The sequence below is a fragment of the Symphalangus syndactylus genome, chromosome 8, assembly GCF_028878055.3.
Source record: "Symphalangus syndactylus isolate Jambi chromosome 8, NHGRI_mSymSyn1-v2.1_pri, whole genome shotgun sequence".
Classification (NCBI taxonomy): domain Eukaryota; kingdom Metazoa; phylum Chordata; class Mammalia; order Primates; family Hylobatidae; genus Symphalangus; species Symphalangus syndactylus.
In genome coordinates, this window is record NC_072430.2 from 42271052 (window position 1) to 42294284 (window position 23233).

The 23233-nt window shown below is 48.9% G+C and overlaps 1 protein-coding gene across 1 annotated transcript in view; it reads left to right on the plus strand.

Moving 5' to 3' along the window:
* Positions 1-18246, plus strand: part of AREL1 (apoptosis resistant E3 ubiquitin protein ligase 1) — an 89737-nt gene extending 71491 nt beyond the window's left edge. The window contains exon 24 of the transcript XR_010122051.1: positions 18003-18246. The gene's annotated coding sequence lies outside the window, so the exon portion shown is untranslated. The remainder of the gene's footprint in view (positions 1-18002) is intronic.
* The last annotated feature ends 4987 nt before the right edge of the window (positions 18247-23233 follow it).

The following is a 23233-nucleotide window of genomic DNA, read 5'->3' on the forward strand; positions in this document are numbered from 1 at the left end:
ACAAGATGAGTCTGAAACATATTGTGGTACCAGGGAATAAGGAAGTACTCAGAAAAGGATGGGCATGTTGAAAGGACACAACAGCCAACTTGTAGGAGCTCCCAGTGGCTGGAACAGTTTAAGCAAGAACATAAAAGAGTGATAACATTGAATTATAACCCCTGGGATACAATAAATACCCGAGAGCCCCTACTGAAATAAGCAATTGAATTTTAAAAATGGGGAAGAAGTAACAACTTCTTGGCAGAAGAATTTCAATTAATAAATATAGAAGAAAGTAGGGAAATACAGAATCACCACTTCGCAGACACAATAGTAATAATTGTCGGCCAGGAACAAAAAACAAAAACAAAAAAAAAGTCGTTGGTAAGATCCACCAGTGATGGCCACTAAAATCAGTGGGAGAAGCAGGATATTTGCACAGTCCCAAATTATCTTCCCCAATATACTTATTAACTAAAGAGGGAAGTATAGTAGTAATTTTAGAGTGGAGAAACAGTGGAGAAATCTGGCAGATATGAGTTTAACTAAGAGATCGAGATTAACATCAGGAATAAGATACGTTGACATTACGTATCCCCTGAGATGATGCCTTGAGGTCACAGCATCACCTCTATTCTGTGTATAACCTCAATCTAATCACAAGAAGACAGCAGACATACCCAAGTTGAAAGATAGACTACAAAATAACTGAGGGGTACTTATTAAAAGAGTCAAGGTCATGAAAGACAAGGATAGACTAGAGAGCTGCCATAGATTAGAGGAGACTAAGGAGACCCAACAACTAAATACCCTGAGCTATCTGAGAGCAGAAAAGGGACACGGGGAAAACAGAGGAAATTAGAAAAGGTCCTGTAGTTTGCTTAATGATACCTATGTTAATTTCCCATGTTAATTTGGTAATTGTACTCTGGTTATGTAAGCTGTTAGTGGTTCACATACATCACTGTACTATTTTTGCAACTTTCCTCTAAGTCTATAATTATTTCAAAATGAAATGTTAAAACATATTTATTGAGCACCTAATTACCACCAAGCATCTGGGATACAAAAGCTTAGTTGTACAAGGATCACCCTGACAAGGTTCACTCCTGCTTTCAAGTAGCAGTGTTCCTCAAACTTTAATGTGCATTCAAATCACTGGGGTTCTTGTTAATATACAGATTGTGATCCGATATGTCTGTGATGGGCCCTGAGATTCTGTGTTTCTAACAAGCTCCTGGTTGACGCTCATGCTGTGGGCCCACGGACCACACTTTGAGTAACAATGGCTTGAAGTGCAGTAGGAGAGCAAAACATGCACACACGTGGCCACAATAAAAGAAAGTGAGCTGTGCGGTGACAGCTGAGAACATATGTGACAGGAGCCCCAGGCTTCTCACATGGGATCCTGAGCAGAGAGGAATCCTTCAGGCTTTGCATGCCTTCTGGCCTCAGCCTGGTTCTTGAAAGTGTTGGCCAGTTCTCTCCAGGCTACCTCTGGCTGCAGACTTGCTGGGTCAGGCCAGGCTGGGGCTAAGTGTAAAGGGACAGGTGCAGAGTAACTGACGCACTCAGAAATTCCACCAGTGCTTGTGAGAGCCAGGCCTGGGCTTGGGGTGCACACATGTTCTCTCTCAGACCTCAGCTGGTGAACACCAGCCCAGCTTTCCCTGGAACGATCCCTCTGACCAGCTCTCAGGCAAGAAATGCTTGTGTGATGTATTGCTCCCCAGGGCTCTCTGGGATCCAAGAATGTACACAAACAGAGCCAGTCTACCCAGACAGTGCATTATTTCTACTGATAAACATATATGTTCTTACAAATATGCTCACAAAATTGCCGAACTATGCTCAGCACCCAACTGGTAGCTTCAGCCACATTCTGCCTAGTGATACTGTTTTGTTCGGATTCTCAGGCCTCCTAAGTGTACCTGTGACGTCCCTTCCCCAGCCAGTCTCAGCTTGGCAAGCTCTCATAACACCCCACCCTCACAGCATCTCAATCCACGCAAAGTCATTCTAGACTTTAAGTCCAGGGAGGCCACACTGTGGGCCACTGTGGGACCTGAACAGATAGAATCTTCTCAGTTTAACTCTGCTTCATGGAAAGGTTTGTAACACATATTCACACAGGGGACTGTGCAGGAAGATGTGCATGTTCACAAACAGGTAGCAGGTGGCATCTGGGAGTCTGGTTGACAGATATGTAATCCACAGCCAAGCAAGTGAGCTCTGAAAGATGGGGCCTGAAGAAGGTTGCTGAGTCTTTTTTTTTTTTTTTTTTTTTTGAGGCAGAGTCTTGCTCTGTTGCCCAGGCTGGAGTGCAGTGGTGCAATCTCGGCTCACTGCAAACTCCACCTCCCGAATTCAAGCGATTCTCCCACCTCATCCTCCCAAGCAGCTGGTATTACAGGCATGCACCACCACACCCAGCTAAATTTTGTATCTTCAGTAAAGACGGGGTTTCACTATGTTGGCCAGGCTGTTCTCAAACTCAGGTGACCTCAGGTGATCCACCTGCCTTAGCCTCCCAAAGTGCTGGGATTACAGGTGTGAGCCACCATGCCCAGCCGGTTGCTGAACCTTTAAGGGCACTTGCCACGTGCCAGGTATGTCTCATTTGGCCCTCCCAGACATGCCTTTGGTGGGTGGTGGGCAGGAGGACTCTAACATGGCTGTCAGCTGGGAGCCTGCCTAGCCTGGAATTTAATTCTTTCCCAGCCCCCAACATTTTTGTGGCTTAAGTGAAGTTGAAGCTTCTCTCTAAGATTTCTGTGGACTCCTACAGAATTATGGGTCCTTGAGCCCCTCTGCATCCATACCTGCTGGGGCAACCCTGCTGTGTTCACAGCAAACCAAACACAACTTCCTCTAAGCAAATCTTGTGGTCATTATGGAGATGGCAGGGAGTTGATCTAACCCTGGCCCTATCCCCAGGGCCTCCCAGGAGATCTGTTGCTGTCCTCTTTCTCTATTCTGATGCTAGAGACCCAGTGCAGACCCCACAGGTTCCTGATAAACTCTGAGTCCTTTCTTGGACTGACAAGTTGGCCTAATGACACTGCTTCAGAGGAGAAGCAATCCCTCATGTTCCAAAGATCAGAGCTCTCCTGATGTCCCATTTTTGGGTCCCATGAGACTTCAGGATCATCTTCCAGCCTAAAATTGATCTCTGTTTTGCTTCACTTATTTTGTCCTTCTTTCAGGTCCAATAGAGCCCATTCCCTCCAGGAAGCTTCCCCCAACTCCCCCAGCACACAAGGACATCTTTCTTTGACCCTCTGTATCCTATTGTCAAACCCATCACGGGAGGCAGGAGAGGAAAGAGGTTACTGGTGCAGGTTCTGAACTTAGCTGTCTGGGTTCAAATCCCACTCCCGCCATCTGGGTGTTGTGTGACCATAAGCAAATTATTTAGTACTTCCAGGCCTTAGTTTCATTGGCTTTAAAAGAGAGCTAGTAACAATAATTCCTATCTCATGGGGTTGTTATAAAGATTAAAAGAGATAATGTGTGTAAAGCTATATAGATTAAAATCTGGCATGCAGTAGCTGCTCAATAAATATTACTTATAAATAGCTATTGATATCAACCATTCAATTAGTAGTTAATTTCATACTGCTTTATTCCAAGGGTATCAGGGATGACTTGCTGATGTGAACACAGGAAGGGGTCTCTTAATGATAATTGCAGCAACAACGCATCTCATGCCAGGCACTGGGTTACAGGCTTACTCACATTATCTCTGGGCTTGAGGAACCATCGGTTAACCAGTGAAATAGTGTGGAAATTGTAGCATGTTATGAAGGTAATTTGGTGTTTTTTCTGTCTGTTTGCTTGTTTTTGTTGTTGTTGTTGTTGTTTTTTGTTTGTTTTTTGAGACAAAGTCTCACTTCGTTGCCCAGGCTGGAATGCAGTGGTGCAATCTCAGCTCACTGAACCTCTGCCTCCTGGTTTCAAGCAATTCTCTGCCTCAGCCTCCCGGGTAGCTGGGATTACAGGTGCCCGCCACCACACCCGGCTAAATTTTTTTGTATTTTTAGTAGAGATGGGGTTTCACCATCTTGGCCAGGCTGGTCTTGGACTCCTGACCTCGTGATCCACCGGCCTCGGCCTCCCAAAGTGCTGGGATTACAGGTGTGAGCCACTGCGCCTGGCCATGAGGTGTGTACTTCATTTGAAATGAAGCACAAGTGCAAATACAGGGTTTTAATTTATTGGGGTGTTTTGGGTTTTGTTTGTTTTGTTTTGGCCTGTGTAAATGGGGACTAGGAGAACTGGAGGGTACAGATTTGCCAAGGTTTTTTCCAGAATTGTTCAGTAGGAAAAGTGTTCTGATTATTTCCTGAGCAAGATCTGAAAATCTGTCAGATGGAGGATCAGCAGGGCTATCCTGAAAACCTTCCATTTAGGATCCAAGATGTTTAGTCAAATCTCTCCATTAGACCTAAATGGGGCCTGGAAGCAAGAGGCCTGTCTGGTTGTCAGCTGGTTGTACTCACCATGCCTGTCTCCTTTATTTAAATTGTTAAAAGCAAAGCCAAGCTTGACTCCTAGCTCTCTGTTCCTTACAAGCTATGTGACCTGGACAAGTTGCTTAACCTCCCTGAACATCTGTTCCCTTATTTGTGAAATGAGGACAATAATGCTTGTCTAATACTTGAGTCCCCTTGAGGATTAAACAAAATAACATATATCAAGAGCATAGTACAGTGTCTGATACTTAGCACACCAATAGCTATTATTATTTTCCTCATCTTGGGACATGAAAACTGCCTCATAAGCTGCTCTCTTCCCAGAGTATTTGCTTTTTATATTATTTTGTTCTGTCCTCTTCTAAGTTTCCTAGATAAACTTCTTTTGACAAATTCTGCCTTGGCTGAACTTTGGAAAAACGAGCATGTCTATCCCTAGAACAGTGATTGGAGGCTGCCCTTTGAGCTCAGCCACCATGGTGGTAGCTGGAAATCTGGGGAAACTGAGGCAGACAGTGATGCCAAACTGAGGACAGGGCCACTTGGGATGGTGAGAAACAGCTCAGATTTTGTTCTCTTCTCACATGGGGGTATTAACCTATGTTCTTGACTCCCCAACAAATTGTAAGCCCCTGAGGCACTCTGCCTCAGTTCCTCTGCCTATAAAATAGGAATAATAATGCTATCAACTTCGTAGGGTTGTTGTGGGGATTAAATGAGATAATAAACATATGTGCTTAGCACCAAAGCTTGGCAAATAGTGTGTGCCCAACAAATACTAGCTTTTACCATTTTACATGTCCATGATGCCTAACATCGCTGGGCACACAGTGAGGTTCCCGAATCCTGGACTCCACCCCTCAGAGTTGGTGCTCTTCTGCCCTGACTCCCTGCAGTCCACCTGAGTTCAGCCCCACCTTGTTGATTCCATCGGGAGGTGACATTGAAAGTCGGAGATGCCATCTGTTGGGGATTCTGAATTGTTTCTGGCCCTTATCAGCAGTGTAAAGGGGGCCAGGTTGCAGACAGCTTAATGAGGAAAACAGGAGCTTAGCGGCTGCCAGAGGGCAACAGAGCGCCAGGGCAACAGAGCGCCAGGGCAACAGAGCGCCGGAGCACCAGCCCTTCCTCTGGAGGAGACACTGTCTGCCCAGGCTCTTGGCTGACGCATGTCGTGAGATCTGACTTCCTCTCTCTGTTTTCTTTGCAATACAGAATAACTTTCCCTACCTCAGGCCCTCACCACCCACTCTCTGGCCCAGCCTCTACCTTGGAAACAGGGTTGAAACATTTGGGAGCTGCCCCATTCATCAAGCATCCCATTTGGATCATTCAATGGTCCCCAGTACTTCCCCACTTCCCCCTTCTCTCTCTCTTGTCCCATGAGGAGTATCCATGGCAAACTCAATAAGAACTAAGATCTTTACCTTCATTTTCTCATTCAATCATTTCTACAGTCCTATGACATAGCTCTTATCCATCCCATTTTTACAGAAGCAGGAGCAGAGTCTCAGAGGTTCAGATCTTTGCCGAAGGTCACATGGCTAGAATAGGGAGCAGCTAGAATTGAATTCAGGCCTTCTGGCACCTGCTCTCTTGTTCCTCTGTACCTGCCTTCCCCTGGGGGAGGATGGCAGGATGGCAAGTGCCCAGTGCTCACAGAGCAGTGTGCTGGATGAGGGGCAGAAGGGAGATTGGGGAAGAAGGGAGGCTGCTGTTGCATAGTTTGCCTTAGGACAGCCTTGACTGATGAAACCACCTTCTAGGCTCCAAGAGATTTCTCTCTCCATAGCTGCTCCTGATCTGGCCTAGAGACAATTGCCTCTGCCTTCTTTATCTCTGAAGCCTTCCCCCCAGCCCCACCTACTTGGCTTTTGACTCCTTGCAGGGTTGCAAAGGGGCCTGCAATGCCTGCACTGCCTGTCTCCTGCTGGGGGGCTCTGGGTTCAGCTGCTGTCTCTAAGCTGGTGGCTGCTTTTGGCTTCTGCTCCAGGAGCTGCAGATGGGCCAGCAGGGGGTCTCCAGAGAGGCCAGACCCTGGAGTTAGTTAAATGAGGACCAGCTGGGTTGAAGCAGGAACGTTTTAGCCTTCCTGAGGCAGATGGAGCCTCAGCCTCAGACCCCTGCCATGCAAACCCTTTTCCCATCACCCACTCTACTCTACTTCTTGGGGCTGAAGTTGTTGATATATTTCAGGCCCTGCCTCCCCAGACTCTTCCCCCTGCAGCCCTGCTTAGAGGGCCAGCTGACTGCTCTCCCGTCCTGCCTGTCTGCCCTGGTAGTTGCCCTTCAAGCTGGGTAGTAGCTGTAGATATCAGGAGGTGCTGCTGTTCTCCAGGGCTTGGGAAAATATCCTACACTTGACCTTTCCCCCCCGGCGGGGAGAGGAATCTTGAGGCCAGAGCTGAGTGGGATCTGCTGTCCTGGCAGGCAGCCTGCCTGCGCCTCTGGATGAATGATGGGGATGGGCTAAGAGGGTAAGAGACTCTCCCAGCACAGGCAGAAAGGACTGAGGGCCCCAGACTGGGCCAACCTCTCATCTTTGGGGTCCATTCCCCATACTAGAGCCCTGGGCTGGCTCTCGAGGCTGTCCCCATCCTTCCTGAAACACTGAGCTGTGTGCAGTGTCCTCAGAGTCTGTCACCGCATCACACTCTCTCCAGGGAGGCTGGGTTAGCTGCCCAGAGTTAACAGGGCACTGGGAGGGGGCGATTGTTGATTCTCAGTCTTCACATCTGAAAATGGCAATAGGGCTGGATTCATGGTTTTCAAGCTATATTCGGACAAGCCCCAACATTCCTCCAAGATGCCTCAGAGGCTAAAAGGCAAAGGGAAGTTAGTGTGTTGGGGTGTTTGGGAGAGATCAAGGGTGGGCCCCTTTCCAGCCACAGGAGCTCCCCAGTTTCCTATTCACATCTTGGATCTGACTCCTGAACCCCTGGCAGTCTGGTCCCTGAATCCCTGCCCCTGCATCCCACACTACTCTGCTTGCCTTCCTGTGAGTTCCTCCAGCACAAGAGCCTTCCTACCTCCAGGATCTTATGACATCTCGTCCTGACCATCCTCCTCCATACCTCCTTTCTGAGTTCTGTGCACCCTTCAGATCTCAGCTCCAATGTCATTCCTTTGGGGATACCTTCCCCAAATCCCCTCCCAAGTCTGTATTAGGTCATCTAGCTGCATACGTCTTTTTCTTAGCTCTACTTCAATTGCAACTCACTATTGATCTACTTATCTAATTATTTTCCCAGTATCTGTCTCCTCCACTACACTGTATGCTCACAAGGGCTGGAATCAGGTCTGGATTGCATGCTGCTGTATCCCCTAGCACAGCACCTGGGACAGAGTTGGCATTCAGTAAATATTTGTTGAATGCTGAAACACTGCACAAAGGTTTTGCTAAAAAAAAAAAAAAAAAGTTGAAAACCACTGGCCTAGAGGCTTTCTCAGTCCCCTTCCAATTCCATTTTTTTTTCCTTTGAGACAGAGTCTCCCTCAGTTGCCCAGGCTGGAGTGCAGTGGTGCCGCCTTGGCTCACTGCAACCTCTGCCTCACAGGTTCACGCTATTCTCCTGCCTCAGCCTCCCGAGTAGCTGGGATTACAGGTGTGTGCCACCATGCCCGGTTAATTTTTGTTTTTAGTAGAGATGGGGTTTCACCATGTTGGCCAGGCTGGTCTCGAACTTCTGGTCTCAAGACATCCACTTGCCTTGACCTCCCAAATTGTTGGGATTACAGGCGTGAGCCACCGCGCCCGGCTCCCTTCCAATTCTGCATCCACATCCTTAAAACTTGGATGCAATTACCTTCACCACCAAAATATTTCTGGCCCTCCCAATTAAAACTTTACCTGGCCTTTTCTTAATTTCCATGGTGTTTAGAAGGGAGTGATGTAAACAGTAATGGGAAGAAAAGTAAAGGAACTCCAAGAAAGGCAGGGTATTAGCCCCCTCCACCCACTAGAGAAGCAGATGGGGGTGGGGAAGACAGCCGTGTGCTGGAAGAAGAGGACAGGGCCCAGCACTCAGACCTCCTCTGAGTCTCAGGGGGTTTGTTTGTCTCAGGGGACACCTGCCTCACATCCATTGAGCTGCCTGGCAGGGGAGGAGTTTGCTGCCACTTAGGCTCCAGTGACCATAGCGCTCAGGCCAGCTGTTTCCTTGCCTTTGATTTAGTGGCTGACCCTGTGTTGTCCCTTGCCTGTTCCTAGCAGCCTGGGAGACTTCCAAGCATGTCTTTTACAGGCCAGATGTGTGTCCACTGGCTGTGAATTCTTGTATGGAGATCAGGTGGGTGGTAATTATTCTAGCAGGAGCTGAGCATGACTGGAAGCTAAGGAGACCATTCTATGGAGCTGTCAAGAACAGAAACAACGTTCTTTTCCTGAGCTTCCTTTTACAGGGAGAGAGGGAGATGCAATCCAGGGCTGCGGCAGGAGCCTTGGCCCCTATGGCAGGTTCTGCAGTGTCCTGGAAATTCCCATCCCCTACCCCATCCATCCCCCGCCTCTCTCAATTGACATCACATGTGTAGAGAACATCTGCTGTGCACATATGCCCAGCACTTCTTCCCTTCCTTGAGTAACAGAAACTCAGTTCTCCTTTGGGAAACTCAAACTCCCCAATTCCATGCATTCCTGGTGGGGCTTCCAGCCACGGGACTCTCCCAACCCTCCATTCTCAAAGGGTGAGCATAGACCCAAGATCTGTCAGGCTCTTTCCTGGGGAATTTGAATCTGAGTTGGAGTCACTACCCATAATGGAAGGCAGTTGCTTTAGAATCATCCAAAGCCAGACAGCTCGTGAGTTCCTGCCACCCAGACCCCCAAAGCTGCCCTGGTCCCTTCTCAGACCTGAGTGTTGAAGGCCTCCTTCAGTACCATGTATCTTTTCAACAAATTCTCTTTCGCCACTTATGTTTGCCAGAGCCGGCTTCTGTAACTTGCAGCCAAAGCTGATGTGTATCCCATATGCTTGTATCCCAGCCTTCTTTTCCAGCCCTTTCTCTTTCTCATGTTCTACCTGAAAATCCATTTTTACTTTCCACACCCTGAAAACCTTTATGCTCCCTAACTTTTTCCCCTGTCAAGACTGCTAGGAAAGAGTCTATACCCAATCTTTTTTTTGGGGGGGGGGGTAGGGAGTCTCACTCTGTCGCCAGGCTGGAATGCAGTGCCACGATCTCAGCTCACTGCAACCTCTGATTCCTGCGTTCAGGCAATTCTCCTGCCTCAGCCTCCCGAGTAGCTGGGATTACAGGCGCCCGCCACCACGCCCAGCTAATTTTTGCATTTTTAGTAGAGATGGGATTTCACCATGTTGGCCAGGATGGTCTTGATCTCCTGACCTCATGATCCACCTGCCTTGGCCTCCCAAAGTGCTGGGATTACAGGTGTGAGCCACCGTGCTGGATCTATACCCATTCTTTATACTTCAGAGTAAATGAAAACATTCCCTTTGCTCTCCTCTCGGGCAGATGCATTTCTAAGTGCTGACCGAGTACCTTAGCATCTTGTTTCAGAAATCAGAAGTATTCATGAAGAGGTGGGAGAGAGATTTCAGGGGACAGAGTAGATTTTCCCTAAAACACCCTGCCATAAACCCTGACCCCTTCTCCCCTGCACTTATCCATCACTTGGATGCAGTGGGAATTGCCTTGTCCCAGACCTGGTCTGTTGGGCAGCTGTTTATATCGGTTCTCTGGGAATTATCCCCTGATACTCATTAAGTTGTAAGAGGTAACTCATTGTTCCCACTGGAGTTACCTGCCTCAAGCTGTGAGATCATGATTCCGTGCAACTAAGCACCTCCAGTGTGTGTAAGGTTCTGAGTCAGGTGTCTGAGATACAGCTGTTCATGTTTGCAGTCTTGTTGAGCAAACAGAGCCAAACCCACCACGTTGACTACATGAACTGAATGCTGTGGGAGAGCTGAGCCCATGGCCCTAGGATTGCAAAGCAGGGAGGGCTGGAGTCCACCTAGCCTGTCTTTCTCAGCTGGTGTATAAATTGGAGTTCTTTTTTTGTTTTGTTTTGTTTTTTTGAGACAGTCTCACTCTGTCACCCAGGCTGGAGTGCAGTGGCACAATCTTAGCTCACTGCAACCTCTGCTGCCTGGGTTCAAGTGATTCTCCTTCCTCCGCCTCCTGAGTAGCTGGGACTACAGGTGCCCACCACAATGCCTGGCTAATTTCTTTTGTATTTTTAATAGAGATGGTGTTTCACCATGTTGGCCAAGCTGGTCTCAAATTCCTGATCTCAGGTGATGTACCCCTCTTGGCCTCCCAAAGTGCTGGGATTACAGGTGGGAGCCACTGTGCCCGGCTAGAGTTCTTTTCTTACAAGCAACAAGGATTCTAATTTTTATTTTTTGTTCTTAATTAATTTATTTTTTGAGACAGGGTCTCGCTTTGTCACCCAGGCTGGAGTGTGTGCCGAGATCATGGCTCATGGCAGACTTCAACTCCGGCGCTCGAGCAAGTCTCCAGCCTCAGCTTCCCAAGTAGCTGAGACCACAGGTGTGTGCTACGACGCCTGGATAATATTTTGATTTTTTGTAGAGATGGAATCTCACCATCTTGCCAAGGCTGATCTCAAACTCCTGGGCCCGGTGATCCCCCAAACTTGGCCTCCCAAAGTGCTGGGATTACAGGTGTGAGCCACTGCATCTGGCCAGGACTCTCATTTGTACATTAAAAAAGAGTAAGGTTACCACAAAGATTTTAGGAGCAAACAGAATAGAAATAAGAACTGAACAAGTAGATAGGAAGAAGGCCAGGAATCTAGGCAGTAATGAGGCTCCCAGCCCCAGGAACTCCTTGGGCTGTGTCTTTTTGGGGAGCTGCAGTTGGATGGTTTAGTCGTAACTGTGTGTCTCTGCTTCAGGGTCAAATCATGGGAGAGAATCTTATTGGGCCAGTTTGGGTTGTTTGCCCCATTGCAAATATTGCAATTTGCTGTTCCATCAGACAGCCTAGAAAAGAGAAGAGCAGTTCCCTAAAGGAAAATGGATGCTGGTAGGAGAATAAGAGAGGAAGGATGCTGGGCAGACAGAGCCCGTGATAGTCACAGGCTGGAGGGTGCCACCCTGTCTGCGAGGTGCACTATTCCCTTGTGCTGTTCCCATAGCAACCATAGGCCGAGCAAAAGGCTGGAACCAATGAAAATCACTGGGTGCAGAGAGGGTTCAGTCCTCTTGTGTTATAGGTGGATAAACTGAGGCCTCAAGGGGAGAGGCCACTTGTCTGTGGTCACAGCCTTAGGTTTTCACCTGCAGCCAGTGTTGATGCTGAATCAGAAGTGCACAGAGTCAAACTGGATCCACAGGCTCTGCTTCTGGTAGGAATTTTCTGTACCAGAGGTGGGGTAGGGGTGAAGGTCCATATGGAAGCCACTGGGAGGGGCCACCCTGCCTGTGAAAGGTTAATGCAGATGTTCTGTAAATATTTATCCACCTGCATTGGGCCCACTGGAGCTGGGAGGCAGAGTCAGCACCCCTCCACTTCTAACAACATGCCCAGGATGCAGGCAGAAAGGCTACTCTCGAGTCCCTGGATCCTGGACCCCGGAGAGGAAAAACTACCTGCTGGGGTGATCTTCCCCCCTGCACACACACGAAAGACAGCCCCTGCTGTCTGTCTAGAGCTGTGTCTAGCTCCTGGCTTTAGTGAGGCTTTGTGAGTGATCCTTGGGGCTCCCAAAGTGACCCTCCTCCTGGGTCTCAGGACAGTCCACTGCAGAAGTCACCAGGCTCAGGCCTCCTTCCAGCCCCCGGCTCTCCCCTGCCAGGCCTAGCCAGATCTTCCCAGTCCCAGACAAGCCCTGCCTTATGTTTACAGTCTGTGAATACTTGTGGCCATTTCTGCTGCCCTGACGGGGCAGGATGGACTCGCCCATTCTGTCTGCCCTTTTAAGTCAGTCAACTGTCCAGCCTTTGGCTCAGTCCAGCTGTTCTCCTCAGGGCTGGTGCCTGCAGCTGACAACCCCCCTGGGGCCTCCTCCCTCCCCAGGGTTGGCAGGGTGCCTCTGTAGCCCCTTGGCTTTCTCTCCACCATGCCACAGTCCCTTGGCATCTTTCTAATCCCCTTTCCCCCAGGGGGTCTTGTTTCAGCCTCATCTGATCAGCCCTCACCTCCCAGCCCCTTCTCCTGGCTGTTCCAGCCTCTAGCTTGAGATTCCAGGGGATGGGGAGGAGACAGGCCCTGTTTCCACCACGCTCGGTCTTTTCCCGTCCAGCTGGCATGGGGAGGATCTTCCCTTGCTGGCCTTCACACGCTGTGCCGTTTCCGTCTGCTTCCAGCTCATTAGTGCAGGTATGATGGGAGCCAGACTTGCCTCTTGCCCAACACTGACCTCACAGCTCCTGCTCAGTGACCCCTTCCCGTTCCCTGCCCCAGCTCCCAGTGCTTCCCACCCAGTCTGGAACACTTGGATACAGCACACAGCATGCAGCCTCCTCCCTACACCTGGCCCCTCCACAGGTTCTCATTGTCTCTCTCAGATTTTCCCTGGCCTGGTTCCCTCTCAGGGTCTGGAAATGGGGAGGCCTTTCTGCCTGGGCAGCCTGTGGATCTAGCCAAACCTTCCTCAGCCAACCCCAAGCCAGGGTGAAAGTCCACTGGCAGGTTTTGTTGGGGCGAGCTAAAGAGATAATGAACCCCCAGGGCTGGACGGGACCCCCTCAGATGATCAGCCCTTCCAGTGTCTTCTGGGAAACATCACAACCATCCCGGATTGCTGAGCATTTACCAGTTATCTAGGACAACTGACTTCCCCACTTCCCCTTACCTTTAATAAGAAGAAACGTCACATGAACCATTTTTTGTTTTGTTTTGTTTTGTTTTGAGACAGGGTCTCACTCTGTTGCCCAGGCTGGGGTGCAGTGGTGCGATTTGCAATCTCCGCCTCCCCTGCTCAAGCGATCCTACCACCTCAGCCTCCCGAATAGCTGGGACTACAGGGCATGCACCACCACGCTCGGCTAATTTTTTGTATTTTTGGTGGAGACAGGGTTTGGCTGTGTTGCAAAGGCTGGTCTCAAACTCCTGAGCTCAAGTGATCCACCTGCCTCAGTCTCCCAAAGTGCTGGGATTATAGGTGTGAGCCACCACACCTGGCCATGAATCGTTTTTAATGTGTAGAATCTCTTGCTGCCCTCACTCCCTGCACATACCCACCCAGCCTGTGTTGCGCTGACTTAATTTTCCACTGCAGTTTTTGTCAACTCCCCTTTACTTGTGCTCAGTGAGTGTGAAGAATACCGCTCACTGTCCTCTATATGGGAGAAACAAGCAAATGAAGAAAACACCTTGGTATAGGTGAAGATCTGACGGAGCCCGCCCTTGGCCTCCTTTTTCTCCAGGCTGAGGGGTTTCAAAGCCTTTCTTCTGGGGACATATAAACTGCCCATCCTGCTGCTCCTTCATGCCTTGCCCTCTTGGTTTGCCCAGAGTCATCCCCACCTCTGTTAAGGACTCCAGCAGCTGAGCCTGTACCTCTAGCCCAGGTGGGCATTGAAATGCACATGTGGGTTGTGAAATCACCATAGTGAGTCACAACCAGCATTAAAAACAAAACAGGGCCAGGCATGGTGGCTCACATCTGTAGTCCTAGCACTTTGAGAGGCCAAGGTGGGCGGATCACCTGAGAGGTCAGGAGTTCAAGACCAGCCCGGCCAACATGGTGAAACCCTGTCTCTACTAAAAATACAAAAATTAGCTGGGCGTGGTGGTGGGTGCCTGTAATCCCAGCTACTCGGGAGGCTGAGGCAGGAGAATTGCTTGAACCTGGGAGGCAGAAGTTGCAGTGAGCCAAGATGGTGCCATTGCACTCTAGCCTGGGCAACAAGAGTGAAACTCTGTCTCAAAAAAAAAAAAAAAAAAAAAGTAATTAGCACGAGTTGTGTTTAAGAGGTTTGAAAGCCACTGCTCCCAGCTGACGTGTGCTGCTGGTACCATTTGGTGTGGAAGTGGGGACACAGTCATCTGTGAGCCTGATGGGCCCCAGTGTTTCCTTAGATTCAGGGCATGTAGAAGAAAAGACCAGAGAAGGCAAAACCCGGGACACTCTGTCTCCTGGAACCCAGGGGAGCAATATGGGCTATGGGATGGTTGTTGGTGGAATGGGGGCTGGGGGTGGAAGGGCTGCAGGTCAGATGGTCCCCAGAGTTCCTTTTGGCTCTGAGGTTCTGCTGAGGCCCACTTCACACTACCTTTACCTTTCCCCTCCCACATGCTGGGAGAGTAACCCGAGGTCCCTTGGTTCTGACTCCTCCTGCCACAAAATATAGTATTAGGAAGCAGTGTAGTTCTAATTCCTTGTCACATGGGATGCCCCCTGTGGCTGGGCATGCAGCAGTTTGGAGACTAAGATTGCCATCTGTACAATGGGAAGCACGTACTGTTGCTGTCACCTCCTCCTTCCTCCCCAGCTGGAGTTCTTGTACAGAGACAAGAAAGAAAGATGTTTGACTTGACTTCATGAGGCAGGCTCAAAGCATGCACTTGGCTCTTCTTCCTTCAGCTCTGTTACCTAGCCCGGTTGGCATTTTCCTTGCAGTTTTGGGGCAGTTTCCTCATATTAATGAATGAGCAGAATGAAGGACTGCAAGCTCTGTGAGGGGGCCTGGCATGTAGAAGATGCCCAAGAAATGTTGGCTGGGAGAATGGATTGCCTCTTGTGTGTCCTTTTTGGTGACCAGGCAGCACCATAGCTTGTCAGGCCCACTCTGGGAGTTGTCAAGGATTCCTTCCCCTTTGCCATGGGTTCAGAGTTCATGTTGGAACAATGCCAGCTGACACAGACCTGACCAGCAGCAGCTCAAGCAGTGCAGAAGCTCCACACAGCTTTCCAAGTTTTTTTGTTTTTTAAAAACAGAGTCTTGCTATGTTGACCAGTTCTCAAACTCCTGGGCTCAAGCCATCTTTTTACCTCAGCCTCCCGAGTAGCTGGGACTACAGGTGCGCACCACCATGCCTGGCTAGATATTTGTGCTTTATATCCTCCTCTTCTTCCTATCTCAGGAACCCTCCACACAGTTACCATGAACTTCATCTTGTAGCCTCTCCTTCCCATGTCTTATCCCTGAGGAAATGTTGTGTGAGGGTGAGGCAGAGACACAAAGACAGCTGGCCCCACATATTTAAAAATGAGGACCAGTCCTCCCATGCCATCTCCCTGGCCCTTCAGTCTCTTTCTCCCGGTCTCCCACGATTACTCAGTTCTCTCCACTGACTTCGGGAAAACCTGCTGTTGTGTGATCGCCGACCCCTGAGCTAGCTCATTACTCAAGGGAGCCATCAGAGGTTGAAGGACCCCTACCCAACAGCAGTGAGGTCCCTGGGGCTTCAGGAGCCTGGGCCATTCTGCCTTCCCACAGGTCAAGCTCTCAATGCCTGAGATGAGGAGCCCAAGGCCATGGGTGGAGAAGAGGTCTTGGGCAAAGAGAAGTCGTGAAATCTTAGGAAAACCCTGGGCCTTTCACAGACTCGTACTCCTTAAAGATCTTCCTTCCATGTAGAAATCCCTTCTACAATGCCTCATCCAGGCTGTCTTTGAATACTACCAGTGTCAGACAGCTCATTCATTACTCAGCAGTGGGATCTGTCCTACCGTTGGAGAGCTCCAGGTGCTGCATTTACTAGAGCGGAAATCTGTATTTCCATGTTTTTTGCTGTTCCTAGTCCTGAATCTGAAACTCTGTTGTGAACTCCACTGTGATAAATAAAGTACTATTTTTTTTTTTTTGAGATAGAATCTTGCTCTGTTGCCCAGGCTGGAGTACAATGGTGCGATCTCAGTTCACTGCAACCTCCACTTCCCAGGTTCAAGTGATTCTTGTGCCTCAGCCTACCAAGTAGCTGGGATTATAGGTGTACACCACCATGCCTAGCTAATTTTTGTATTTTTAGAAGAGACAGGGTTTTGCCATGTTGCCCAGGCTGGTCTCGAACTCCTGAGGTCAAGCACCAGCCTGCCTCTACCTCCCAAAGTTCTGGGATTGTAGGGGTGAGCCATCACGCCTGGTTAATGGAAACTATTAAGTTTCCATTTGATGTGACACCTCGGTAGCTTTGCCTAGAGTTGGCCACGGTTTCCTTCTTTAAAACGTCTCTTTCATTGGGTTCTATGGCACTTCCCCTTTCCACTTTGGACTTTTCTTCATTATTTCCTTTGCAGGATATTCTCCTTTCCCCAACCTTGAAGTACGAAACTCCTTTTTTTTGAGACATAGTTTCACTCTTATCACCCAGGCTGGAGTGCAACGGCACAATCTCAGCTCACTGCAACCTCTGCCTCCTAGGTTCAAGTGATTCTCCTGCCTCAACCTCCCAGGTAGCTGGGATTACAGGCATGCACCACCACACCCTGCTAATTTTTGTATTTTTTTTTTTTTTTTTTAGTAGAGACAGGGTTTTGCCATGGTGGCCATGCTGGTCTGGAACTCCTGACCTCAGGTGATCCGCCTGCCTTGGCCTCCCAAAGTGCTGAGATTACAGGCGTGAGCCACCTCCTCGCCTGGCTGAAATTCCTTTTGTGTGTGTGTGTGTGTGTGTGTTTTTTTTTTTGAGACAGAGTTTCACTCTTGTTGCCCAGGCTGGAGTGCAATAGCTCTATCTTGGCTCACCGCAACCTCCACCTCCCAGGTTTAAGCAATTTTCCTGCCTCAGCCTCCCAAGTAGCTGGGATTACAGGCATGCGCCACCACGCCCTGCTAATTTTGTATTTTTAGTAGAGACAGGGTTTCTCCGTGTTGGTCAGGCTGGTCTCCTGACCTCAGGTGATCCACCTGCCTCAGCCTCCCAAAGCGCTGGGATTACAGGCGTAAGCCACCATGCCTGGCCCGAAACTCTTAACTCTTAAAAAAAAATTATTGAGGGATATATTGTATATCATATAATCTACGATTTTCAAGTGCATAATTCAATTTTTAGTAAATTTACCAAGTTTTACAATCATCACTATAAATCAATATTAGAACATTTTATCATCCCAATAAGATGTGATGCCCATTTACTGTTAACCTTCTCCCTTAAATACACTTTTTGTCTCTCTCTCTCTCTTTTGGAGACAGAGTCTCTCTGTGTTGCTTAGGCTGGATTTGAACTCCTGGGTTCAAATGATACTCTTGCCTCAGCCTCCTGAATAGCTAAGACTACAGGTGTGCACCACACCCAGCTAATTTTTAATTTTTTTTTTTTTTTTTGTAGAGATAGGGTCTTGCCAGACCCTTTTGTAGAGACAGAGTCTTGCTATGTTGCCCAGGCTGGTCTTGAACTCCGGGCCTCAAGTGATCCTCCCCACTCGGCCTCCCAAAGTGCTGGTATTACAGACATGAGCCACCACACCTGGCTTCTGAGCCCTGGATTCTATCCAAGATGGCACTAGACCTTTAAGGAGTTTGTATTGTTAGTTTATTTTGAACCAGTAGCTACCTAGGCTCTCCCTATTCACTGCTGAATAGTTTGCACCACTGTCTCCCCCAAATTTGGGTCATTTCACATGAGCCGCTATCAAAGCAAGTATCTCTTTTTTTCTTCTTTTTTGAGATGGAATCTCTCTCTGTCGCCCAGCCTGGAGTACAATGGCACGATCTCGACTCACTGCAACCTCCGCCTCCCGGGTTCAAGCGATTCTCCTGCCTCAGCGTCCTGAGTAGCTGGGAGTCTCAAATTCCTGACCTCATATGACCCACCTGCCTCAGCCTCCCAAAGTGCTGGGATTACAGGCTTGAGTCACTACGCCCAGCCCAAAGCAAGTATCTCTTATCCTTAAGTTAATTATTAATTTATCTGGACCAAGATGTAAGACTTTTTTACTTATCTCTATTAAATTTCTAGATAAGATCAGTTTATATTTTGCTTCTATCATCCAGTTTCATCATTTATTCTTCTAGTTCTATGTCATGTGAAAATTTGATAAAAATTATTTTTCTTGGCCGGGCGCGGTGGCTTACGCCTGTAATCCCAGCACTTTGGGAGGCAGAGGCAGGTGGATCACGAGATCAGGAGATCGAGACCATCCTGGCTAACACAGTGAAATCCCGTCTCTACTAAAAATACAAAAAATTAGCCGGGCATGGTGGCGGGCGCCTGTAGTCCCAGCTACTCAGGAGGCTGAGGCAGGAGAATGGCGTGAACCCGGGAGGTGGAGCTTGCAGTGAGCCGAGATTGCACCACTGCACTCTAGCCTGGGCGACAGAGCGAGACTCCGTATCAAAAAAAAAAAAGAAAAATTATTTTTCTTTTCTTTTTTTTTTTTTTTTGAGATGGAGTTTTTGCTCTTCTTACCCAAGCTGGAGTGCAATGGCGTGATCTCGGCTCACCGCAACCTCCGCCTCCCAGGTTCAAGCAATTCTGACTCAGCCTCCTGAGTAGCCGGGATTACAGGCAAGCATTACCACACCTGGCTAATTTTTTTTGTATTTTTAGTAGAGACAGGGTTTCTCCATGCTGGTCAGGGTGGTCTGGAACTCCCAACCTCAGGTGATTTGTCCACCTCAGCCTCCCAAAGTGCTAGGATTACAGGCGTGAGCCACCGTGCCCGGCCTAAAAATTATTTTTCTGATCTCAACTTGTGAGAAGTTTTGTGTAGGTTAAATTCCTGTCTCAGCCATGTTTATAGATCTCAATGACCTCCATTCATTCATCAATGTGGGGAATGGCTGTTTAAACATCTACACGTATGCCTAATTGCATTACCATGAGCTCCACATTTTCTCAGCCTATCCACATTGAATATTATTTCCATTTTATTTGAATATCATTAAAAATAGGACAACATTTCTCTGGTCAGGAACCCCATTGAAAAAGGAACTGGGGCTGGGTGCTGTGGCTCACGCCTGTAATCCTAGCACTTTGGGAGGCCAAGGCGGGAGGATTGCTTGAGACCTGGAGTTTGAGACCAGCCCTGGGTAACATGGCAAGACCCTGTCTCTACAAAACAAATACAAAAATTAGCCAAGCATGGTGGCGTACGCCTGTAGTCCCAGCTGCTGGGAGGCTGAGGTGGAAGGATCGCTTGAGCCTGGGAGGCAGAGGTTGCAATGAACCAAGATTGGGCCACATCACTGTAGTAGAGTGAGACTCTGTCTCAAAAAGAAAAAAGAAACGGGGTTGAATGGGGTGTGGTTTAGTTTGTGTGAGCCTGGCTCTGGTAATCACAGCTTTGCCTTCTCTTCCTCAGCCTTTCCACCTTCTCCTGGCTGAGACATGCCCAGCCTTCCAGCCCCAGCTCAGACAGTATCTTCTCTAGGACCTTCCCTGACCATCCTATGCTCCCAGCCTGGATTAGGTGCCCTGTCCTTGTATTCACATTGTACCCTGATCTTATCTCACTCACAGCACTTACCATGATATGTACTGTCTGCCTTTCCTACTATACTGGCAGCTGCTTGAGGGTAGGGACCGTCCTTAGCCTTATTCTTCTTGGCAACTCCGATGCCTGACAAAGGGATACTCAAGAAATAATGGCTGAAATGCACCAGGCACTCCTCAGGTATCTGTTTGATGTCAAGCACATAAGGCTTCTCTATCTATGAAGCAAAGCTATGAGGGAGGCTGAAGAGCAGGTGGGCTTGGAGATGTATATTGTGACACCCGGCATGATATAACGTCAACATGAGCTTGTGGGATCAGAAAAGAACCTGCGGCCCAGCAAGAATGAGTGACTGGGGACAAGAGCCTGACTGAGGCTGAGTCCCCAGAGGAACCCAGGGGGTCCAAAGGGAGTCGGAAATTCAGAAAGGGTTTAGAAAAGTGGAGGTAGCTGGGGCAAGGAAGAGACACAGTCCAGCTGGTGGGTCATGGCGGCAGGAGCCCAGGGGCCAGGCCAGACCTGCTGCACTGGCAGCTCCTCACTTTCTAGAAAAGAGGAGCCACAGGGGGATGCAGTGCTGGGAAGCAGGACTGGGCATTGTTTTAAGCATGGCAAATACCTGTCTGGCATCTGTATGGCTTTATGTTTAGATGTTTATTTTGGGGTGGCTTTAGTGGGGGTTGATGAGATTAAGATCATGCTGCTTCCTCCTCACCCAAGTGACTCCTCCCTGTTAACCAGAAGACATCAGTTTCAGAATTCCAGGTAATTGTCTGCCCACTCTGGGGCCAGCTGGTGGCTTGGATGTGGGAAAAAGATTCTTTTTTCCTTTTCTCTTTTTTTTTTTTTGAGACTGAGTTTTGCTCTTGTTTTTCTCAGGGTGGAGTGCAATGGTGTGATCTCGGCTCACTGCAACCTCCACCTCCCAGGTTCAAGTGATTCTCCTGCCTCAGCCTCCTGAGTAGCTGGGATTACAGGTGCATGCCACCATGCCCAGCTAATTTTTCGTATTTTTAGTAGAGACGGAGTTTTGCCATGTTGGCCAGGCTGGTCTCAAACTTCTGACCTCAGGTGATCCACCCGCCTTGGCCTCCCAAAGTGCTGGGATTACAGGTGTGAGCCACCGCGCCTGGCCAGATTCCTTTTTCAGAGCAAAGGAGCTCATTAGAGCTAAGCTCCACATGCATTGACCCCAGCCTTCCCCTCCAGCCTCCTCCCTTTCCATAACCTTCTTTCTATGGAAACTTCAGCCATACAAGCTTCTTGCAATCCTTCCAGTCACTCAGATTTTGCACGTTCACTGCCTTTGCCTTGGCATGCCCCACCCTTCCCCATATGCTGAACTGCTTCTTAGACTTTAAGTCAGAGGCTGGGCACAGTGACTCAAATTTATATTCTCAGCACTTTGGGAGGCCAAGGCGGGTGGATCACTGGAGCTCAGGAGTTCGAGACAAGCCTGGGTAACATGGTGAAACCTTGTCTCTATAAAAAAGACAAAAAGTAGCCAGGCATGGTGGTGTGTGCCTGTGGTTCCAGCTATGGTTCCAGCTACTTGAGAGGTTGAGGTGGGAGGATCGCTTGAGCCCGGGAGGCAGAGGTTGCAGTGAGCCGAGATTACGCCACTGCACTCCAGCCTGGGTGAAAGTAAGACCCTGTTTCCAAGAAAAAAAAAAAAAGGATTTAAGTCAGAGACCAGGCGTGGTAGCTCACGCCTATAATCCTAGCACTTTGGGAAGCCGAGGAGGGTGGATTACTTGAGCTCAGGAGTTCAGAACCAGCCCAGGGAACATGGTGAAACCCTGTCTCTACAAAAAATACAAAAATTAGCCGAGTGTGCCGGTGCATGCCAGTAGTCCCAGCTGCTTGGGAGGCTGAGGTGGGAAGATCTCTTGAGCCTTGGAGTTTGAGGCTGCAGTGAACTGTGATTGTGCCACTGCACTCCAGCCTGGATGACACAGCAAAACCCTGTCTCAAAAAATATTTAAGTCAGAGTCATGACTTTCTGTGTTCCCCAACCAAGCCCCTCCTCGCACAATTAGCAGTTTTTCAGTGAGTCCAAAAGACTGTGTCAATTCCCCTATGGAAGCACTTGTCACGAAGGGAGCGAAGTTGTCCCCATGCCTAGCACAGGGCCTGACACATATTAGGTGCTCAAAAAATGTCTGTTGAATGGGAGGGCATCATGATCCCAGCCAAACAGGCTGAATTTTAGAAACGGGTGCTTGGAAGCATCTCAGGCAGTGAAAGGAATTCCAGGCTTCACAAAATAGTGTGCGTGAGGATACCAATACACAACCTGAGATGGAGGTTGCGGGTGGGAGGTCTCGGCAGCTAGGCAGGGGTAGATAGTGTGTGTGTGAGTTGCGGGGGCCACTCCATGGAGCAGTGGCTTCATTAGAAATGGGGACTGTTTCCCTTCAACCATCATGGACCCTTCCCTGTTTCTTCTTGTCAGCCAGAGGAGGGAAGCTGCTGACAGCTCATCTCCAATACGCCCTCGGGGACCCTCGAGACACCCCTCTCCACCAGCAGCTTTGGCATGTGCACTCACCATCAGAGATGTTCCCAAGCCCCGAGGCCCTGTCCTGACATGCATAGTGACTCTTGGCTTCCCTGGCCCAGACAGCCAGATGGCTCCTAGCTTCTTGCAGCAGCTGAAAGAGTTGAAAGGCCTGGGAGTCAGGAGGCCCTGGTTCAAGTGCTGGCCAATAACCAGTCACATGACCTTGGGCCAGCATCTCTCCCTCTTTGTGCCTCAGTTTCCCCTGCTGTAAATTGAAGAAATGGGATGGCCTATCTCGGGGAGTCCCCTCCACACGCACATTCTGTGGACCCTGCAGTTCCTTGGATCCACACGGTCTCCTTATCTGTCTGCTCCTCAAATCAAAATCTTAGTGTTGACAGGGAATTTGTAAAAATCTTTTTGTAGATGAGGAATCTGAGGCCCAGGGAGGGGAAGGGGTGTGATCAGAAAGATGTACTAAGGGCAGACGCAGAATTCCAACCGGAGTCCGTGCTCCCAGACATGATATGACTTTGGTTTTAACCACTGCTTTGAATGGAAGAATTCTTTGCACCAAAGCTGCCCATGTGCCTAGCATAGGTTCACATAGGGTATGGCTGGTGGCCTCTTCAGCCTTCTGTAGGCAATCAGTTCAGGGTCCATACCTTTTGATCTTGTAGCAGAAGCCAACCAACCTAGACCAAGCCCTGGTGGGGAGACCTGAGCTCTAGCCTTCTCTGTGTAACTGACTAGCTGTGTGACCCTGGGCAAGTCACTCCACCTCTCTGGCTTTATTGCTTTGTGGTTATACGAGACTCATTGGGCTGTAAGCTCTAGGGAACATGGACTTGCCTGTTCTGTTTTAACCCCGGGGCTTGGCTTTCAAAGTAAAGTTTCTTAGTTGAAATTTCAGAGAGAATCTCATTTGTTCAGCAACCAATGATGTCTGTATTTAAGTCA